Raw genomic sequence first — 19797 nt, 5'->3', positions numbered from 1 at the left:
AGACTCTGTACACTCTCGCGTTGACGCCGTCTACTACTTTTTTTCTCCACTTTTTGTTGTCATATTTTCCCACTGCAGCATTTTTCGCATGCAACGCTGTGTGTCTTTTTTTTTTTTTTTTTTGTTTTCATTTTCGTCAAGTCGCTTTGGCAGCGATGCAAAATCATTTCAATAGCAATGAAATGCAAATCCTCTTAGTACAATGCGATCGACTAAGTAACACTTCAATGGCGGTGTAGACGCTTGGAGCCTGCTGCGAGGTGAGGTGAGGAACTGACGAAACACCAGCACTGCAGTAGACAGTCAGGCAACAGCGTGGCGGACAGACGGAAAAGACATGCGAAGATGAAGTGGCTGCATGTGCGGACGTATCAACGGCGGATGGATGGACGGACAGACAGACAGCTAGTAAGCGTTGCTTGTCGAAGCGTAAAACAGGCAATGAGATAACTTATTGCGTACACAATTGGAAGTGAATTCAATTCAATTGAATTCTTGAGCTGCATTGAGTTCAGTGGAGCTCAAGTGATTTGAACTGCGGTGCTCTAGAGTGAGTTGAAGCTATGAAATGGAACTTGAAAATGTTGCGGTTGTGGGTGTTTGGAATAAAATGTGTTTTTCATTTGTAGCGCATAATTATTTAATAATTAATTATTGAGGTTATTACAAATATGTAACGGTATTCGATATAGGACCTCACTGAAATCTCTGTCATTTTATTTTTCATGTTTTTATTCCTGAGAACTATCTTTATCTACTTTTCAATATGTTTCTCTAATTGAATACCGGACAATAATAGGCTGACCGACACTAGATAAAGAACTAATTCCGTTCCGATGGCATAAACTCGACTGTTTTAGAGACTACCGCTGATCCACAGCCACAAAGATCTTCTTAGATCTAGATCGATATTGGCAGCTCAGTTTGAGAGTAATTCGTAGAAGGCATTCATCTAATTAAAAATCAATATTTGAAGCAAGGGGCCATTCATAACCAAGAAGAAAGAAATGTATAATATATCTTCAGCACTCTACTCGATCCCTCGCGGTTCTACAACTATCTAGACAAGAATTTTTTGTACAGTAGACCGTTATTGAGTAATATATGTTTTAGAGTCGCTCCTTCAATCCGAAAATTCGAATTCACTGTCTTCAAACGCAACGAATTCAGTCCTTATGCCATGTTTCTAACCTTCGGAGAGGCAGATGTTAGTGCATATTCGATAAGTTCCATCGGCTTGGAACCTCGTGAAAGCCTATAAGACCGATAAATTGGATTCCTTTGATTCAGTATTGAGGGTAATCTTTCAATAAAGAATAATATTGTTCAAACCACTTTTGCACCAAAAAAAGTATTGGTTCATTGAAATGAAAGGTGAAATATTTTTTGATTGGAACTTTGAGAGCCCTGGAAGATATGCCGTCTCAACTGGCTAAACCCTTGTATAATACTGTTTCAAGTGAAGTTCATCCTTTTCATAACCCTTAACTAATTACCCTAGTTCGTCTTTCCTAAAATTAAAAGTCTTCTGAACGAAATCATAACACTTATTTCATATTCAGCTAAAGATGTTACGTGCTAAAGGAATTTAGTTCTTCCCTATATGATAGCAACTGGGTATCTTGGTATCTCTTCTGTATACTTTGATATTAATTCTGACCCAAAAATCATTCAAACCTTTGATTTTAACGAATTCATTTTTTTTTTTTTTTAAATATTGTTCTTTTCATAAAGCCTTTGAAACTTTCTTGAACTCTCAGCCCAATTAGATGCCTACAAAATATGAGGAAATTTTCGAAGCTTACGAAAAAAATACATGAAGAAATCTATATGCATATGTAAGACAACCAACAATATTCCTAGCCTCTTACACATTTCAAAATTGACCATTTAAAAGTAATCAAATTTCCGCTCATCCACAAAACAATCAAATATTGCAGTTTGTTTGTGAAAGCAACAGAGGAATTTCAATATTGCAACATGCCACAAAAATATCAAATACAAGTGTACGACAAGCATACAACCAAGAAACGCTTCAAACAAGCATCACTGAATCACTTACTAATCTCAGAGACTACAAATATTCAACGACATTGAGCCGCAAACAAAGCACAAAATACATATAAACACTTAACGGTATAACTGTGTGTGTGTGTGTTATGATGACTGCTAATAAAACGACCAATTTTGGCAATCACTTGTACGTTTTAAGTACTACGCCTTGGAGTCCATCGAGAATCAAGTGATTTGACTCAAATTTAAAGTGAATTGCTGCCGAGTCAAGCTATCATGGCACATGGCGCATGGCTACGAAGTAGCAAATAGAAACGAATTGAATGTGACAAGCGATGGCTTGTCAAGCATTTTAGGCTGCTGTACACACACACACTAGAATATGTGTGTGTGACAAGAGCAGCAGTCAACAATTGGAGGCTTGTGGCAATGCCCAGCAACTACTTGGTATTCAAACTGTCTGCCTCAACAAAAGTTCAAAGCAACAAGCAAGCGAACTGCGTGCGCTGCTAGGCTCGACAAGCAGCTACAGAACGATACACATATGTACCTATATATGCAGTAGCTGCCTATATGTGAGATATGACGATAAGGCAGCTGCAAGCCAGAGCCGAAGCAAGATGCCGGATTGTCAAAAAAATGCCACAGCATATTTTGCCGGCATGACTGTTGGCTGTCGCCTGTCGTTGTCTTTACCGTTGCCGGTGCACAGCTACCGGTTGTCGGAGTACCCGAGTACCCCGCTCCCCCGCCTGCGCTCTCTCTGTGATAAACTTGAAGTTGGCTGCCGGTCGTTACAGCACAGCTGACCAAGCAAGGATGTGCCACACATCATAAAAATTGTTTTGTTTAAAAGGGGGAGAGCAGGGTTCTGAGGGCACACTTGCAATATATCGAATTACCTGCAACATTTTACAGCAGCAACAATAACAAGTAAAGCAGGAAGGGAGTGCGGTAACAAAGTTCGCAGAGAGATATGAGAAAGCAGAGTTGCAGAAGCTTGAAAAATTGTAGCAAAGCAAGAAAAATTGGGTTCCAGCCAGGTTGGTCTCTGTTGCTGCTGCAACCAGCAAGTACAATGCCCGTCAACCATCTCGCCCCTTATTGCAGCTTGTCAAATTGCTTCAATTGTTCCGAAAATGTCTTGTGTGTAAATGCAATTTGCTTCAATTTCATTTCACTTGACAGCGCAGAAGTTTTAGTAACTCATACTTGGAAGCAACTGAGGGGTTACTAACTGGTGGGATAGCATAAGAGAGATAGAGAGAGAGAGAGAGAGATGGAGAGTGGATGACAGTTGGTAGAGGCATGCTAGTGCAATAATAAGCACACATTGAGGGTTCACTTACTGGCAGTAAAGCATAAGAGAAAGAGTGGGAGAGCAGGTGACATGTAGAAGAGACATACCAGAGGTTGGAGTACGCGGAAGTACAGTTATAGTTATGCCCTATTATAGTTATATAATAATAGGTAACACACACAAAATATAGACCGACAAAATGCAAAGCTGACAATGGGCTGCAGAGAAAAAAGTATTTGCAAGTTCGATATTTTATTTTAAAATTGACAGGCTTTTTAGAAAATTGCTTAAAATATTTGTGGGTGTGTATCTGTGTATAAAATTGTCAATGGAAAGTTATGACAAGCTCAAAATTGAGGGAGCTCTACGCACAGGTCTACAGACAAATATGCTTGGGTGCATCGATCTATGCAAATGACACCCGAATTTTGCAAAAATCGCCCATATAACGATGTAGATATATTTATAGCATGCAATTTTAATAAATTGTGAGATAAATAAAATAAGGAAGCTCACATTTCATATGTCGAAAATATATTAGTACAATAAGGGATAAAGCAAATTCGGATATTTTGTTGGGTGTGTCTTACAAAATCTATTTGAAAATGATATTTTAATAATTCTACATTTAAATGTGAATGGAAGCTGTTACCGGAAGTTAAAGTTGGAAGCAGATCGTATAATCTGAGTGACAGGGAAAGAGAGGGAAACTGTGACACGCCGAAAGACTGAGGTTACCAAACAATAATTACTGTAGGAACTGCTAAGAAATAGAAGACGAAGAGACTGTTGATCATCTTCTATGTGAATGCAAAGCATTGTACAGGAAAAGAATCGCAACAAACGGACACGGCTTTCTCGACGACACCTCAGAGGTTGCACACAATAAACTTGTTAAGTTGTTCAACTTTATAAAGCTCAAAAAGTGGTTCAACGAGGACATTGTAGTGTATAGTGGATTCACAATGGACGTCCTAAAGGTCTAGGGTGTCATCTGACATCCACTTCACCTACCCCAAAGATATCGATATTCAAGTGTATTCTGGATCTTAACATTTAAAAAAGACATGTGAAATCACTCTTTACTGGTCTGACTTATTCTACCGCCCAACTTTCAATTAGCTTGCTAGAGACCGATTTTCGAGAAATTAACCTAAAGCTAAAAATTGAAATATTGAATATCTGCTTCCATTAAAAGTTGAACTCCAGACCTTCTCGATTCGTTTTCATAACAGAAGACCATAGAACCACCTAGCGGAGAGTACAAGTACAATACTATCTGGAAAGGCATCTGAAAAACTTCAGTAGAACTAACTAAGACCAGAGACAGATAAACTTAATGGAAATATGTTCCCAGATACAAAAACGTTTCAAGAAATTAGCATGCAACTGATCTACCAAAAAGAAATCTCGTCTAATCTAGGACCTATGATCCAAGCTTGTTTCTAAAGGTATATACATATAGCCGGTTTAGTTTTGCAGAATTGAATGACAAAAATATCACCAGTTTCATTAGATCTCTTATGAGAGCTTCACAAAGCCGTTTCCTGAAGAATATAGTATCGTATTACTAAATATAGTTTCTAGTTCAACCGGTCAAGGGGGTAAGCTTTGTTTAGAGTAATTCTTAGTTCTCATAAATAAAATATGCACTTTATATCTACATAAGCTAATTAATTATTGAGGTAAAAACAACGAAATTATGAAAAATAAGTAAATCCCGAAAGAACCCCGTAGTCCCGAAATACAAATTTTACAATCCCGATATTTCGGGATTAAGGTTTTCAGGGAGTTACTTATAAATTTATTTGCTTCAAAAGCGAAACTCACTTTACTAGCAATAAAGCAACCAACGAGAGGCAATTGACAGCGTTGTTAATCTACGATTCCCAAAGAATACCTACACAAATGAAATCTATTGCCAAGAGTCGCAACATTATTTTTATGGCTTTTTTAGCGCTTTCAAGTTTTCAACAGTGTACTTACCAGGTTACTTTACAAGCATATAAATACTATCTGCGCTCATTTATCCAAATCCACGCGTGTCACAACGCCCTGGCCAGCGCGCACAAGCACGGCTGCGCAATCGTGGACTACACGCTCGCTGCGGCGACGACAACAAACACACGTACGAGTATGGACACTGCGAAGCGCATGAAGACAATCAAATAGTAGATTGCCGGCACGTTCACAACCGTGCGGCGCCTCAATTCACAATTCAAGTCATGTTGCACTTACGATTGTTCGTGGTGGCATGCGACATGGTTGCATGGCTGGTTGCATTCGATTGCTGTAAACGGACATAAACACATGCGATGTGTGCTGGTAGTCTCTGGTTGTGGTTGTTGTTGTAGTTGCTGTAGCTATTGGTGTACTCCCACGCCGCTTAAACCTAAATCTAAATTGACAATAATACAAACAGGAACTGCAGACCTTGAGCCGCAAAGCAGGTGCAGCTCGCCGACATGCGGGTGCCGCAATAGAGAGGTGAGGGCATCGTGGTTGACAGAAGTAAAATGAGTGGCAACATTGTGAAGCACAGCAAGAATACGTCGCGAAACGGATTTGAAGCTTACAGCTATTTTAGATTCTAACGACGACGCTGTGGACGTCAATGTCGAGTCCATTCGAACTCGAACTAAGCAAACAAATCGCATTGTTGATATCAGTCGAGCGGCGCACTTTGAGCAGACGGACATGTGGACATGTACATATGTATGTAATTTGATAGCTGGATGTCTTACTGTGTGGTCGCTCTTGTGGAGTGTGGTGTGTGGTGTGTGGTGTGTGGTATGCGGCATGAGGCTGGTAACAGGCGAAATTGAACTGAAAAATTGTTGCTTCGCATCGGAAATGACAATAGTGGAACTAACCGCGTTCGTGCGGAAGAAAAACGGTAAAGCCAAAGCTTTTGAAACCGCTATGTCATTGCTGGTGATGAATGATAATGGCGGCGTGTAAAAAAAGTCTGCCACAGTTGCTGGTAGTTAGTGAACGAAGGGGATGGGAGTCTTACAATGGATATGCTATGAGACTTTAAGTAGAACTCTTATTGTGGTTGAACTTAAAGTGCATACCGGGAATGATGAAATATTGTATTTTTTATAATATTCGAAACATTTTAATTATCGATATTTAAAAAATTAATCGTAAAAATAAATTAATCGATTTTGAGAAATATATCGATAGACACAAAATATTTATATTTAACGCCTAATCGCAAATTTCAAGTAATTTTCTGTTATTTTTGTTCTTTTTTTATTTCGATTTAAAAAAAATTGATATTTATATAAATAAATCGATGACTGCTGAGATATGACAGTTATTGAAAAATGTATAAATAACTCAAATTAATTTTAAATAATCGATATTCGAATTTTTTATCAATCTTGTTATCGATTATCACAAATTTCGAAGCCTTTTTCTTAATATCGATATTTTCCGATCAAAATTATTGTTTTGGGATAATAGTGTATCAGTATTTAACAATTTTTACCATAGACTCAGAAATCAGTAATATATATTATATGTATTGCGAAAATATATCGATTGAAAATGTATCGATTAATATTCATATATGACAACTAATATTGGAGAAGTTCACATAGTTACAAAACTACTTATATTTTGCTGTACATAATTTCTCAATCACGATAACACATTTTTATCGATAAAATACAAATTTACAAAATTCTCTTGAAAATGTCGATTAAATAATTGAGAGTATACAATCGAGATATGACCGATAAGTAGCATTAGCTTTTTAAGAGCATTATGTTAGTAAAATAAAGGAATTAAGATGCAATAGTCAAAAGGTCGACGATAAATATTAGAAATTATCGATTTTTTCGATATAAATTATCGATTTTTCCATACAAAATACCGATATTTCTATATAAATTATCAATTTTTCTATATAAATTATCAATTTTTCGATATAAATTATCGATTTTTTAAGTTATCGATAACGCAGTATAGAGCCTGAATCCTCCTACTAAATCAACGATTCTAGAAATATAATTTTTATCCTATTACGCTCTACAGCAGTGCAACAAAACATTTGCCGCCAAATACCTTAAATCTGAACAACGTGCCACGTATCACATGCCACATCACATCGATGACAGTGCAGCGCCGGTGACTCCAATGACGAAGATGATGGCATCAATGACCCCAAAAACTGTGCAACCGAATTCATGCAAATTATAAGCATTGTTGTGTTGTTGTTGTCGGCGCTGTTGCGGATAATATACGAATGATATAGTAGCTGTTGTTGTTGTTGTGTTTGTCGTAGTACATTTTTGATCTTGTCATCCTTAGCCACGGTTAGTAGCAGCTTACACTTTGCTATTTGTTGTTATTTGTGTTGTTGTTGTTATTGGATACATGTAAAGCAAGCGCTCACAGAGTTTGTTAGGAGTTGCTTGAACCCGTTGTATTTATGACAACAACGGCAACAATGCTGACATGAAGACATAAAGACAAGCGGCGCACTAGCTGACACACACACACACATTCACTTTCAAGGGTTCGTGTTGGTGTGCATGCAAATCGTGAGGTTTTCCAAAAATGCGGAAGACACTGCATAGAAATCTGAAAGTTAGTGGCAGCAAAGCGAGCGGCGAGCAGTTAGCTGGCGACATCTGCGGCACTGTGGCATGTCGTTCGACAGTTGGAGCGACAGAACGTCGAGCAGTCAATCCGTTAGCGGCACAACTATGATGCTGCTTGTCATAGATGGCTCAAAGTCAATTGTGGGTTTTGGTTGGCAGCAGCAGTTATTGTTGATGTTTGTTCTTATGGCATGTTGATGCTGGTTGTTGTTGTTGTTGTTGTTGCTGCCACTTATATAATCATATGATGTTTTTGTTTCACCGCTACTTGTTGTTATGGTTGTTGTTTTTACTTTGTTATGTGAGTTGTTACTTATTGCTGTGACTTCCGTGTTCTCTCTGCAGCAGCGATAGAGGCAGCAACTTAAAATGCAAATCGCACTCACACACTCGCCTGAAAGAACTCTACTTTCTAAGTAGCGCTTGGCGCCACAACGCCTGGGCCACACAGCGACGCTGCAACCGATGACGCTTCGCTTTGCTTGAACGTGTCTCTGTGTGTGACGTCACTCACAAAATGCCAACATTGTGCGAGTGTAAATGGCTAGTTTCCATATCAATCCGTCCGTACGTCCGTGCGCTGTCAGTGTCTTGAGCTTGCTGCATCCTCAGCCACTGTTGTCTACTTATAGGCGATTAGGCGTCTGTCTACCGCGTTTAACCCGTTACAGCCGTTTCGTGTGCCATGTCTTGTCATGCATGATTGCTGCCATGTTTTTGCAGTCTATTGTCGTTGTTTTTGTAATGACATACTCAGCCACTTTGTTGTTGTTATTTTCCTGTACCACAGCTTTAACACAATTTTGTTTTGTTGAATTTATTTGGTTGCAAAATTTATTGTTATTGACTTTTTTGCCACACGACCTTATCTCCCTTCGCCTCTCACCACCCACCGCTCATTCTACAGCCGATAACCGACAATACGCCGCCTTACAAACGAGCCGTTAGTACGCAAAGCACGCAATAAAAATTCTTTGCATCTCAGTGTGTATGTGTTTGTGAGTTTGTGGCAGCATCAGTAGGCGTGTGCAACACGACACAATTGAACGGATGTTCTATGTATGCGGCCGACGTCATCCGAATTTACATACATGTATGTGTGTGTGTTTGTTGTTGCTTTTGTAGTAGTACTTCCTGTTATTGCCGAGGCAGTGCCTCAAGTGGCACTAAAGTAAGTTTACAAACTGTTACAACAATCGTTACTTATACACATAAATAACCGTTTGAGGCGTTGAGCCTATTTGAAGCTATTCAATACACACTAACATCACTTACACGCTTGTGTAGCCAACCCTCTTCTTCTTCTTGTCAAGCTTTACCTGGTTTACCTATTCAATTGCATGTAGTTTAAGTTTAAACTAAATTTCACCTGTGTCTTTCATACGAGTTTTAACTCAGTGGGACATAGTGTCACCACAGGAACCCAATTGGACTACTAGGAAGTAAATTTAGAATAGTTAAATAAAGAATGTTTTATATAAAAAAATGTTTTTAGGACCTTTCAGCTTTATAAGGTGAGAGAAAGACAGAAAAACATAAAAAGAATGTGATGTTTAAAAGGAAAGATCCTTGTAATATCGAGCTTTATAAAAACGCCATACTCTTAGACACACTATATGAGAACTAAAACAGAACTCTACAGAAGTTAACTGTATATTTTTTGAAATATATCTTTACTGAAAAAGTGCCAGTGTTACCAGAGTATCACTAATTATCTTAATTCAGCAAATGCAACCCGATATGCATTGCTACCAGAGGACTATACAGTCTGAAAAAGTCAAAGATGATATCAATTTGAAAAATAATATATTACGAGAACACCTTAGATGAGGAACTAGAGACTTGTGTTTATTATGTAAAATTTCTATTATTCAATGCAAAAATCGCATAGTTGCATCTCATAAAAAATCTTGCAACTATGTACAGCGATGCTATAAAACACATTTTATTATGAAACAAACCTTCGATGAATCTGTAAAAAAAAATTAATCGATGGCTACATAGAATAATTGCACATTAGTTCTTATATTCCATCTTGAATAGTGACCAAATGGATTTTTGAAAGAAACAAATTATTTAACTAGATGAAGAAAATTAACCTAGGAACATCACAATAGATCACTACAAGAATTCGAGAATATATACAAAATCGTTATAACTCATATTTTATAAAGATTCTGTATTCATTTCCAGCGCATTAAAAGCAAAAAACTTTCAAACTATTTAGAGACATGATCACCACATTTGTCGCAGCAATATGTTCTGCTAAGGTAGCTTGCAACTTTTACAAATTATAATATAGCGCTGTAATTTAAGATAACCCCTTAACTACAGTTAGACGGACGAAAAAAAGTGAATTTTCCAGAATTTTTTCTGAGAAAACTTTTTAATTTATTGATCCAAAAATTTATACACATATTATGGTATGTTTTAACTGTATTTTAAGACTTAGTACTAGTAAAAATATTTATTTGAAAAAGAGCTACAGCTGATCTCCAGGAGCTCCTCTCAAAAAAGACGTTTTGCGGTGACCACTATATCTCGGAACTGGATCATTTGAAATTAAAAAACCAAACAGATTTCGTTAAAATAATGTTAAATATAGTAATTAATCGAAGGAATAAGCAAAATAAAATTTTTAGACAAAATGGCGGTTTCTCAAAAAAAAAAATCGATTCTTCACCGAAATTTCGGCCTTAAATTGTTTATAAAAAAAAAAATATTTATCGGAGAGAAAAAATCTTCGATTAATTACTAAAAAATATATTTAAGAAGGTCGTGTTAAAATTTGAGATTAATCGCTCTAGCCGTTTTCGAGTAATGTTGGTCACCGACTTTGAAAACACCATTTTGAGAAAAACGCGCTACCGCTCGGACCTTGTACTTCCAAGCACTTTGAAACGCCTTTTCAAATTTGCTTGTAACTTTGAAAATATTCACCGGAACGATATGAAATTTTCTGTGTGTATTCTTAACTATATGTACATTAAGAAAATGAAATAAAAAAAAACGATTTTTTGAAAATTCTAACTGTATATAACCCCTTAAGGTCAAAGCTTTAACATTTTTTTATTAAGTATTTGCTTATTCAATAGTTTATACTTTCAAAAATAGTCTGTGAAATCAGCAATCTTCATTAAGTTTTTGAATGGCAAGCGTTCTAAAGAGCGACCGCTCGCAGGTATAAACCTCTATAGTTGAAACTTTAAACGCGTTTTTTCTCGAAGCAACATTTTTCAAAATTGCTGATATCGCAACTCAACGAATTTGAATTTATTTATTATACAATGACCTTTTTCCGTTATACCGTTACTTTTCAAAATTTTTGTAAAATAAAAGCTGAAAATATACCTTATTATGTCCAAAAAATTTCGAAAAATTCCATCGAGTACTTTCTTTTAAAAAAATTCACGAAAATCGCCCAATTCTTCATGGGTTACACTGTTACAACCCCTTAACGAATGTTAAAGATTTAAAGAATCAAAAGAATTATTATAAAAAGCCAAGAAATCTGCTCGTAAAAGGAGTATTTATGAACTATAAAGACTTAAGAATATGATTATCACATTTTAAAATAAAGTATTCGGAGTTTCAAGTGAATAAGGTAAAAAATTAAATAGAAAATATTTTAAATTAAAAATAATTATTTAATATGCATGCCTATTATACAATATGATTATTTGCCAGTTATCTCTTATTATCTTAAGTTAATCGTTATCATTTTTAAGTAAGAGTACTTACCGAAAGTCCCCAAATGCATAACTGTCGCGCTTACGAATCACGATAACCGACACATTTTCACAATAGAATCACTTATATCTGAAATTATAGAAAATGTATAAATTTTTAGAAATTTTGGGTTCTTTAAAGAGTAAAATATTAAATATATGAAATTTTTATTCAAAATAGTTCAAAATAAAAGTAAAAATTTTCTACAAAAAACTAAGTACTATTGATAAATTTTTTCATAATATTTTAAGGACGACTCTCAAATGATATTTTCACTGTTTCATTTAAATATTGTTCAACACTTGAACTTTCTGTTATTTACCCTATGTTTCTTTACATACATATACACTTTGTAAGTGTACAACAAACTTAATAGACACAATAAACCCTACTAAACATGACTTTGCGAAACAGCTCACATACTGCTTAAGGATAATCGCTGCCACAACAACTGCCCACACGCCCACTAAATCCAACAACGAAACATACTCACGCCCAGCGAGCAGCACACCTTCGTTTGCTTTCAATATGGTAGCACAACCGAATCTCGTGGATGCTACAAATGCGCCAACGCTTAGCCAGCCTACCTTTTATGTAAATTTTATGACAATTCATAGCTTCGGTTCTAGTTCACGCTCCTGCACGGGCACACTGGCAACATATTGCCAAATGGGCGGAAAATGTTAATCGAATCGATTAAATTAATCAATTGAATGTGTTGCAAGTACCGTTCAACGGCTGAGGATACAGTCAACTAACAACAACAAGAACAGTAATAATATCTATAATAAGCGCAGGCTCAGTTGGCAATCCGACACATTTATAACAATTATGTGTTGTTGCAAGTGATTTTGTGGCAAATTGTTTCTCAGCCGTTTGTCGTTGAAGCGAATTTCTCAGTTTTATGCAAATTAAGAGTTTCACCTAGAAGTCTCTAAGAAATATCTCACACACACTCTTCCACACACATGTTTCTATGTTGTTAACGGCTGGCAACATGTGTGTGCCACAACATTATCTGTGGCACTTGTTGACATTTGTATGCGAAATTAGCAAACATTTGATTTGATTAGTTTCGAATCCGCAAAGCTGCTTTTGAATGTGTGTCAAAATTAGTGCATAACTGTAGAAACTATGAGCACAGTTAACTAACTAAAGTCTAATAATGCAGTCACTAGTGGCATAAGTGGCATGAGCGCAAATTATGTATGCGAGCCGATAAATTGTGTGTGAATGCCTCTTAAATTTGGTGATTAATTCACTTGATAGACTTCATTTTGTGACAACTCCTGATCACTTCGTTGCATTTACAGTTAATTTTCAATAAATTAATTTATTGAATAGAGATTTCATATGCCATGAGAGATAATGAGCGAGTGATGGAAAGCCAATAGCCACATTACATAATTTTCTAATTGATTTTAATGCTTATTAAATAAATCACTTGAATTTAGTAGAAAATCAGAATTCAAATTGAGTTGACATTTTTATCTCATAGTTGTGTAATTATATTATATTCTTCAGCTCTTTTTTGTTGTGTTCATATTATTAATTGTCTTAAAGGAAATGAGAATATTCTGAAGATAACTTCAGGTTTGAAATGTTATTGTAAAGAAATTGTTTGATAGCAAAGTCCTGGAGCGTATTAAAAATGGTCATAGAAGTTTTAGGACCAGAATCATGTTTTTTCTTTACAATTCAATAAAGTACATTTGAACTTCCATAGTCGAACATCTTTAACTCGTAGTTTTCCAAAACTCGAACTCTTGAATTGGTAATATAAGTAAAATTTCATACAAATTACTTTCCGTAATTCGGAAGTCTCTCTTACTCGAAGTTTTTTGTGGATTTTTGTGATTCGAGTTGGGGAAGTTCAACTGTATATGTTCCATAGGAGAGGCAATGAAGTATATTTTCAATAACACGGACATTTCACGGATTTTCAAAAAAAAATAATAATATTAAAATTACATCTATCGACGTTAACGACTCAGAAAATATAATTTCGTAGAAGTTCATCATATAATGTACTTTAAAACCTCATCTAAGGATATAAATATATGAAGCTAAAGTTTAAATTTTTTAGTCTGGCAATGTCAAAAAAGATCTGGATTTAGTGATCGGGAACTCACTAGATTATTCCAGAGCTTACCTTAATATTTCAGTTCCTGAAAACTTCTTACATCCTACGATGATATATGTATGTATATACTATATTTTTGTGGACCTATGATATTTCTTCTCTTTTTTATAACCTTAACTTTAACCCCGATATATATATTTTTTACAAATACATTTTTTTATTTTTTTTTTTTATTTTTTCATTTCATCTTTCTTTCATTTTTTGGTCTTTCGCAAGCTGATGATTTTGAAAAGCGTATATTTATCGGTAAGTAATAAATTTAATTACAGTTTTATGATGTCCTTGAAATCTGTTTAACCATTTTCCACAACTCACTCTGAATCTTAACTTAGTGAGCAATTTTATCTTATCTGAAATCAGGTGGCAACATCATAAAATCATAATTTGTTAAAATGCTCTATAAGACTTTTATTTATCTAAGCATTGAATAATTTTTCTATTTTCAAATATGCTGAAAAATTATTATTCGGTTAACATTTCACAATGTTTTAAATAATTCTAAATTAATTTTAAATAACTAATCAGATGTGGCAACCTTGTATTTGCCAACCTTTGTAAAAAGTAAAAAAAACAACAAAGTAGTCATAACAGAGAATATAGGTTAGGATAGTCTAGTTGGCCAAAGCCACACCTGGACCAGTTTTAGTCCTCTGCGATACCGGATGGATTGCTGTCACGTAGTGGGTTCTGAGGTTTTACTAACGATACCTCATTCAGATTCTCCTACTATGGGGCCCCAAAATGCTGGAGCCGTTGCCTTGGCAATGCTTGACAAGCGCACCAGCGATGCTCTATTGTTTCTCTTATACCTTGCTCCTGACATTTCCTGAAGACATCTCGATCCGTCAGCCCCACCTTATAGGTGGCGGCACACGCCAGACTATGACCATTGAGAATTCCAACCATGCTCCTACAGTTTCTTCTATGGAGCGACAGTAGGAATTTTGTTTATTTCAACAGAGAACATAAAACCTAACTCAAAGTGACATCCAACAACAATTTCAATACAACAACATAAAATAGTGAATTTATTCGCATTTAAAAATCGTAAAAAGAAATCTAGAAAAAGGTAGCCTGTTGCGCACATGCCACAGTAATATTTGGCAAATAGAAGCGAAAAAAGCAATCTGAAGAATGTTAGTGAGGCCAACGCTGTTATTTACACAAAAGTGGCTATTTTAGTAGCAGATTTGCAGCAGCTTTACAACGACGTTCAAAGCTCCAGCGCCAACTTTGTTGTTGCTCACCTTTTTTTATGGCCAACGGCATTTCGGAATGCTGCCGCTGCTCTGCTTATCGATTTTATTTTAGCATTTTTATTGTTGCAATTTTATTCTCTTTTTTTGCCTTTAATTTGCTACATTCGCTAAATCCTGAGCACTTTTGCTGAGGAATTTTGTAGAAACGCAAAGCAAATAGAAAAAAGTAGATTTTTTGTAATTCTGCAGCCATTAAATTATGCCTTTTAGTATAATTTTATTGTTGTAATTTAAAGCTAACGATGTGTAAATTTTTTAAGAGATTTTTTATGCAAAAAAAGAATGAGGAGAAAACGAACGATGCGTTGGAACAGTGTGCAAATAGAAAGAAATATTGATGGAAGTCAAGTTGCGAGAGTGAATGAGTTTAAATTCCAAAAAGTTGGTACTAATAGCGGAGGAAGATTAAGAAAGGGTTTTTAGTATAATTTATTTTTAATAGAAATTGTCCTCTATGAAGAAAAAGAAGACTGGAGTTAGACCCACTTTCTCTTCTGCGAAGCACAAACAGATTACCATGTTCAGAGAGAAGAGATACTTTAGAAGCTCTTGCTTCGATCCAGGTTATAGTCAGGTCAGGCAAGGTCCAAGCACCGACTCTTTACAAAGGAGTCTCACCGACAATATTGATATTCCATCCTCAGTGTTTCTAAGATTCCAAACCATCTACCAAACCTTTAACCCTACATTCAAATACCCGACTTCCTTCTCATGTCCTTGTGCAGCAATTATGTCCACTACAATGTCGTGGCGTTTCTGAGAAACCACGCCAATATGCAATTATCCACAATTAACCTGCGGCAAACAAGCAGTGTGCAACACGCCTCAACGCCCACAGCGGTGCTTTTAACTGCATGTTTTCAGTTTTGTCGCGAAGTACATGACAAATCGCCAGGCAAACTACAAAGAAAGCAACAATTTTTATGTCTTCTTTTGCGCCTTCAACGCCTTTGAGACCAAACGAAACAGTCAACATGCGACTCGAGGCGCCGCAAAGGCCAAAGTCTTGCCTTCTCGAACCTCGTCGATCCTCCACCGCAGTACCGCTGAGTGGCTTCAACGCGCAACGCAGTCATAAAAATTCCCGCAACCATTAACTGGTCGAACAACAACAACAAAAAAAACTGAAAATAGATCGAAGCTACAGCAATGCCTTTGGTATTTTTCTTGTGTTTGTTGTTGTTTCATGCATGAATTTATTGCTGCGCTGCGGTTCACCGCCGTCACGAGCGCAGCCAATCTTGTCCTAACCTGCCTCAAAGGCGTTTGCCTTGCCGCAGCGTCTGCTATGTCCACTTACTCCAGTTGTGGCTTCTCGGGTTCGCACTCTTTTTGCCCCAGCTGCGACTTAATCATGCACACAAATTACAGCGACGACCTTGAGCCGCCAATATGCAAGTGTATCCGCTTCGTTTGTTGCCCGCCGAACTCTTGTCAAGCAACTTCTTCAGCGCTTTCAGCCAATTTGTTGGTTTGTCTTCAGCGGGTCTTCGGCCGTCCGTCCGTCTTCTGACCATTGCCTCGTATTCATGCTTGTTTTCACTTTTGTTTGTCTCACCTTCTTTTCGCTCGTTTTTTCCTGGTCACTGGTGCATTTTTCTGCTTCGACAGCTGCAGCAGTAGCTGCTTGATTGGCAACGACGGCACAGGCTTTGTTGTTGTCACTTGTTGCTCCAGCTCCGTCTCCGGCTCTGGCCGTAACGGGCTCGACCTACAGGCAATGGCAATCGGTGTCGGCGTCCACTGCGTGGCGACGTGCGTCGTTTGCCGCAATAAATTAGTTAATGTATTGCGCGCAACGGCCGGTCCACGTTTCACTGTGATTATTTCTTCGATTGTATTTTTACAATTTTATTATTTTATTTCTTTATGGTAATCCATAATTTATGTGTTTTTATATCGCGATGCTCATTTTAATGCAACTCGTAAGATGTTCGCGCATTCTTTATTGATATTAAGATTATATCGTTTCAAATTGTAGTACATTGTGTTGGCATGTAGATTCTCGATGTTTTAAGTGTTAAAGTAGCGCAGGAATGCCCGTTTTGAGCAGAGTTTTGTCCTCTTTATCTTCAATTCGTCTTTTAAATTGTGTACGGAGCTTATCTATCTCACATACCTGTATAGTTTGGAATGTTGTTTCATCACATAAATCGTTAGACTGCGAAAAACGAGATTCTTTCGATATTAAGAACTGTTATGGTCCCATTTCGAAGACACTATGACTTCAGAATCCTAGCTACCGATATATTCAAAGTATTTTTCTCATAATCTCGAACCGGACTTTATTTTCAAAGGCATCTATCTTCAGACTACAAATGGTAAACCGTCTAAATCAATAATTACTAGCATCCAATGTCCAACGATCTCACCGATGGTAAAACTCTGAAACATTCCGAATACACATTCCACATGAACTCCATGAGTCCAACAAAGAGCTCATATAATGACTTTACAAAATATTATTTAGGTAATACTTCTTCACCTGATACAAGTTCATTAATTTTTCGTCTTGTTGACCGATGATTGTACTACCTATTCGGTAGGACGCGCATCACTAACCGACGATCGTCTAAGTTTCACCTTAAGAAAAAATACAAAAAATAAATGGATTTGTTGTTTCCAGTTGGTCTTACTGTCCAAATATAATGAAAGGAAGCTCAACCGGTAGCAGTTTCAGAGGTCTGACCGGAAACTTGATTCAGGTACTATGGGGAGCAAGAGACCTTGGAGTTGGGCTTTGCATTGATTTCTTCTGTTTCTGAGCACCGTGAGGTAAGGCCGTCGTCGTCATTGGCATTAGTTGTCCAAACATAATGTTAAGCGAATTCTCTCCTATAAAGATTTAAAACCTTTCGATCTCGTACTATGGCTACCACAGGCTATAAATATCTAGTACCTAAAGGTCTCGGTACAATAGTTTTCTATAAAGCTAGCTGTTGGAGCGACATAAAACTTTCCTCAAATAGTTTTGGAACATAATAAACCTGTTAGTATTAAACGCCGTCCTTTCCGTTCTAGCTGAGTCTGAATGAAATTCCTCTGTCGGTGCTTATTCCTACATAGATATGGGCTTCTTTACAAGATTTTGTGTTGAATGCCTTATCAGAACTTACGAGTACCTCAATCTAAAGAGTTTAGCTCTGGGTTCCGCACAGTTTAATATTGACTTCGAAGGCTTAGTAGAGACGCAAACCTTTTCCGAGCAAAAGCACCGATATCAAACAGGAATACTTGTTCCACAAGTTCAAGTTTTTCCAACAGTCAAGCCACGAATAACGCACACAAATACAAAACCACCTAGAATGGGTGCCAGATGCAGTATCTTGTAAAATAGGACACATCTAACCACAAAATCCTCACCAAATTTCTAGCCTTGAAAGTGATGAGCAGATTTTTGTCCTAAGAACGCTACAAGCTACATACTAAAACGTAAACAGTTACAGGCCGGTACGAGTAGGTATGTATTTGTGCCACAGTTTGAGGCATACTAATTGTTGGAACTTGCAGAACTGGCCACAGAATGCCAAAAGACCAAAAGTTGAGACATTTCCGGCTTACGAAGGGAGGCTACAACAGACTGCAGATGGAGGCCAAGGATGCACGAGCTTCTAAAAGTATATATATGTATTGTGCGTGTGTGTGTTTGTTGTAATATATGAAGAAGGTAGTTGAGCGTACTGAGGCGATTCTAGTGGCAATAAATAAGCTTACACACACACCCATACAAACACATATTCATGAGTACACACGATACAAGCATAATCGCCACTTCATCATGCAACATAAACGAGATGGACAGTTGGCTGCAGAATGTGGCACAAACAAACACACAAACACATATGCATATGCAGCACAAATTAGGCATAACGGTATATGTATGTATGTACGGCTTGCACGCACGACTGTGCCGACCAACGAGCCAAATAGCCAACGTACAACGCCAAAAGTGGACACTGCCACAAATTGTTGCAAGCAGCAAATTGGTCGTTGAAGTTGTTGAGCTGTGTTGCTGCTGCTGCTTGAAAAGCGAAAACAATTTTCATATCTGTGACAAAAATGCTTAAGTGCGGCTGTGGTGGTAGTGACAGTGGCAACAACAACAACAGTAGTTGCCAAAAAAGTGACAAAAAACAACTGCCACAAAGTGTGAATCAGTACATGCACATATGAATGGCATTTGGCTGCAAAGCTACGGCAACAACAACAATAATAACAACAACAAGCTTAACAACACTATAAAAACAACAACAACAATCATAAAAATATAAATATATATACAGAGGCTAATGCTTGCGGCATTGTTTACGCCATCTAAACTCCATACCATGCCACACCGCACCACCTCGCCGCTGCCACAAATCTCTTCTGCATGTTTGTTTGTATGAGGGTGTGTATGTGTTTGTGCCACAATAAGCCTCAATGCATGCAACGTTTATTTATTTTGCCAACACAAATCACGTGCGCCCAAACGAGAAACTTTGCAACAATAACAAATAAACTAACGGCACCACCACCACCAACAACAACAACAACAACAACAACAACAGTAACAGTAAATTTTGACTGTCGTGTATGTCAGCCACAAACGCTCGCCTAAGCTCGGCAGTCGGAAGCGCAACCGCAGCACGTCACTTGCCGCATGCCACACATATTAACACACGCGCACAGGCAGGCATATGTAAGTGCAATCGCATAACGGCACACGTATTATGTAAGTGCAACAAATGCATAACTATG

At 37.2% G+C, this 19797-nt stretch overlaps 1 protein-coding gene across 1 annotated transcript in view; it reads left to right on the top strand.

The window, feature by feature from the left end:
* The first annotated feature begins 14011 nt into the window (after positions 1 to 14011).
* The window catches only part of LOC105209119 (mucin-2), a 123454-nt gene continuing 117668 nt past the window's right edge, over positions 14012 to 19797 (top strand). Inside the window, exon 1 of the mRNA XM_029038308.2 lies at positions 14012 to 14044. The gene's annotated coding sequence lies outside the window, so the exon portion shown is untranslated. The remainder of the gene's footprint in view (positions 14045 to 19797) is intronic.

This window comes from Zeugodacus cucurbitae, chromosome 2 (assembly GCF_028554725.1).
Source record: "Zeugodacus cucurbitae isolate PBARC_wt_2022May chromosome 2, idZeuCucr1.2, whole genome shotgun sequence".
Lineage (NCBI taxonomy): Eukaryota > Metazoa > Arthropoda > Insecta > Diptera > Tephritidae > Zeugodacus > Zeugodacus cucurbitae.
The sequence above is the reverse complement of the archived record's forward strand: the minus strand, read 5'-3'. Positions and strand labels throughout refer to the sequence as shown.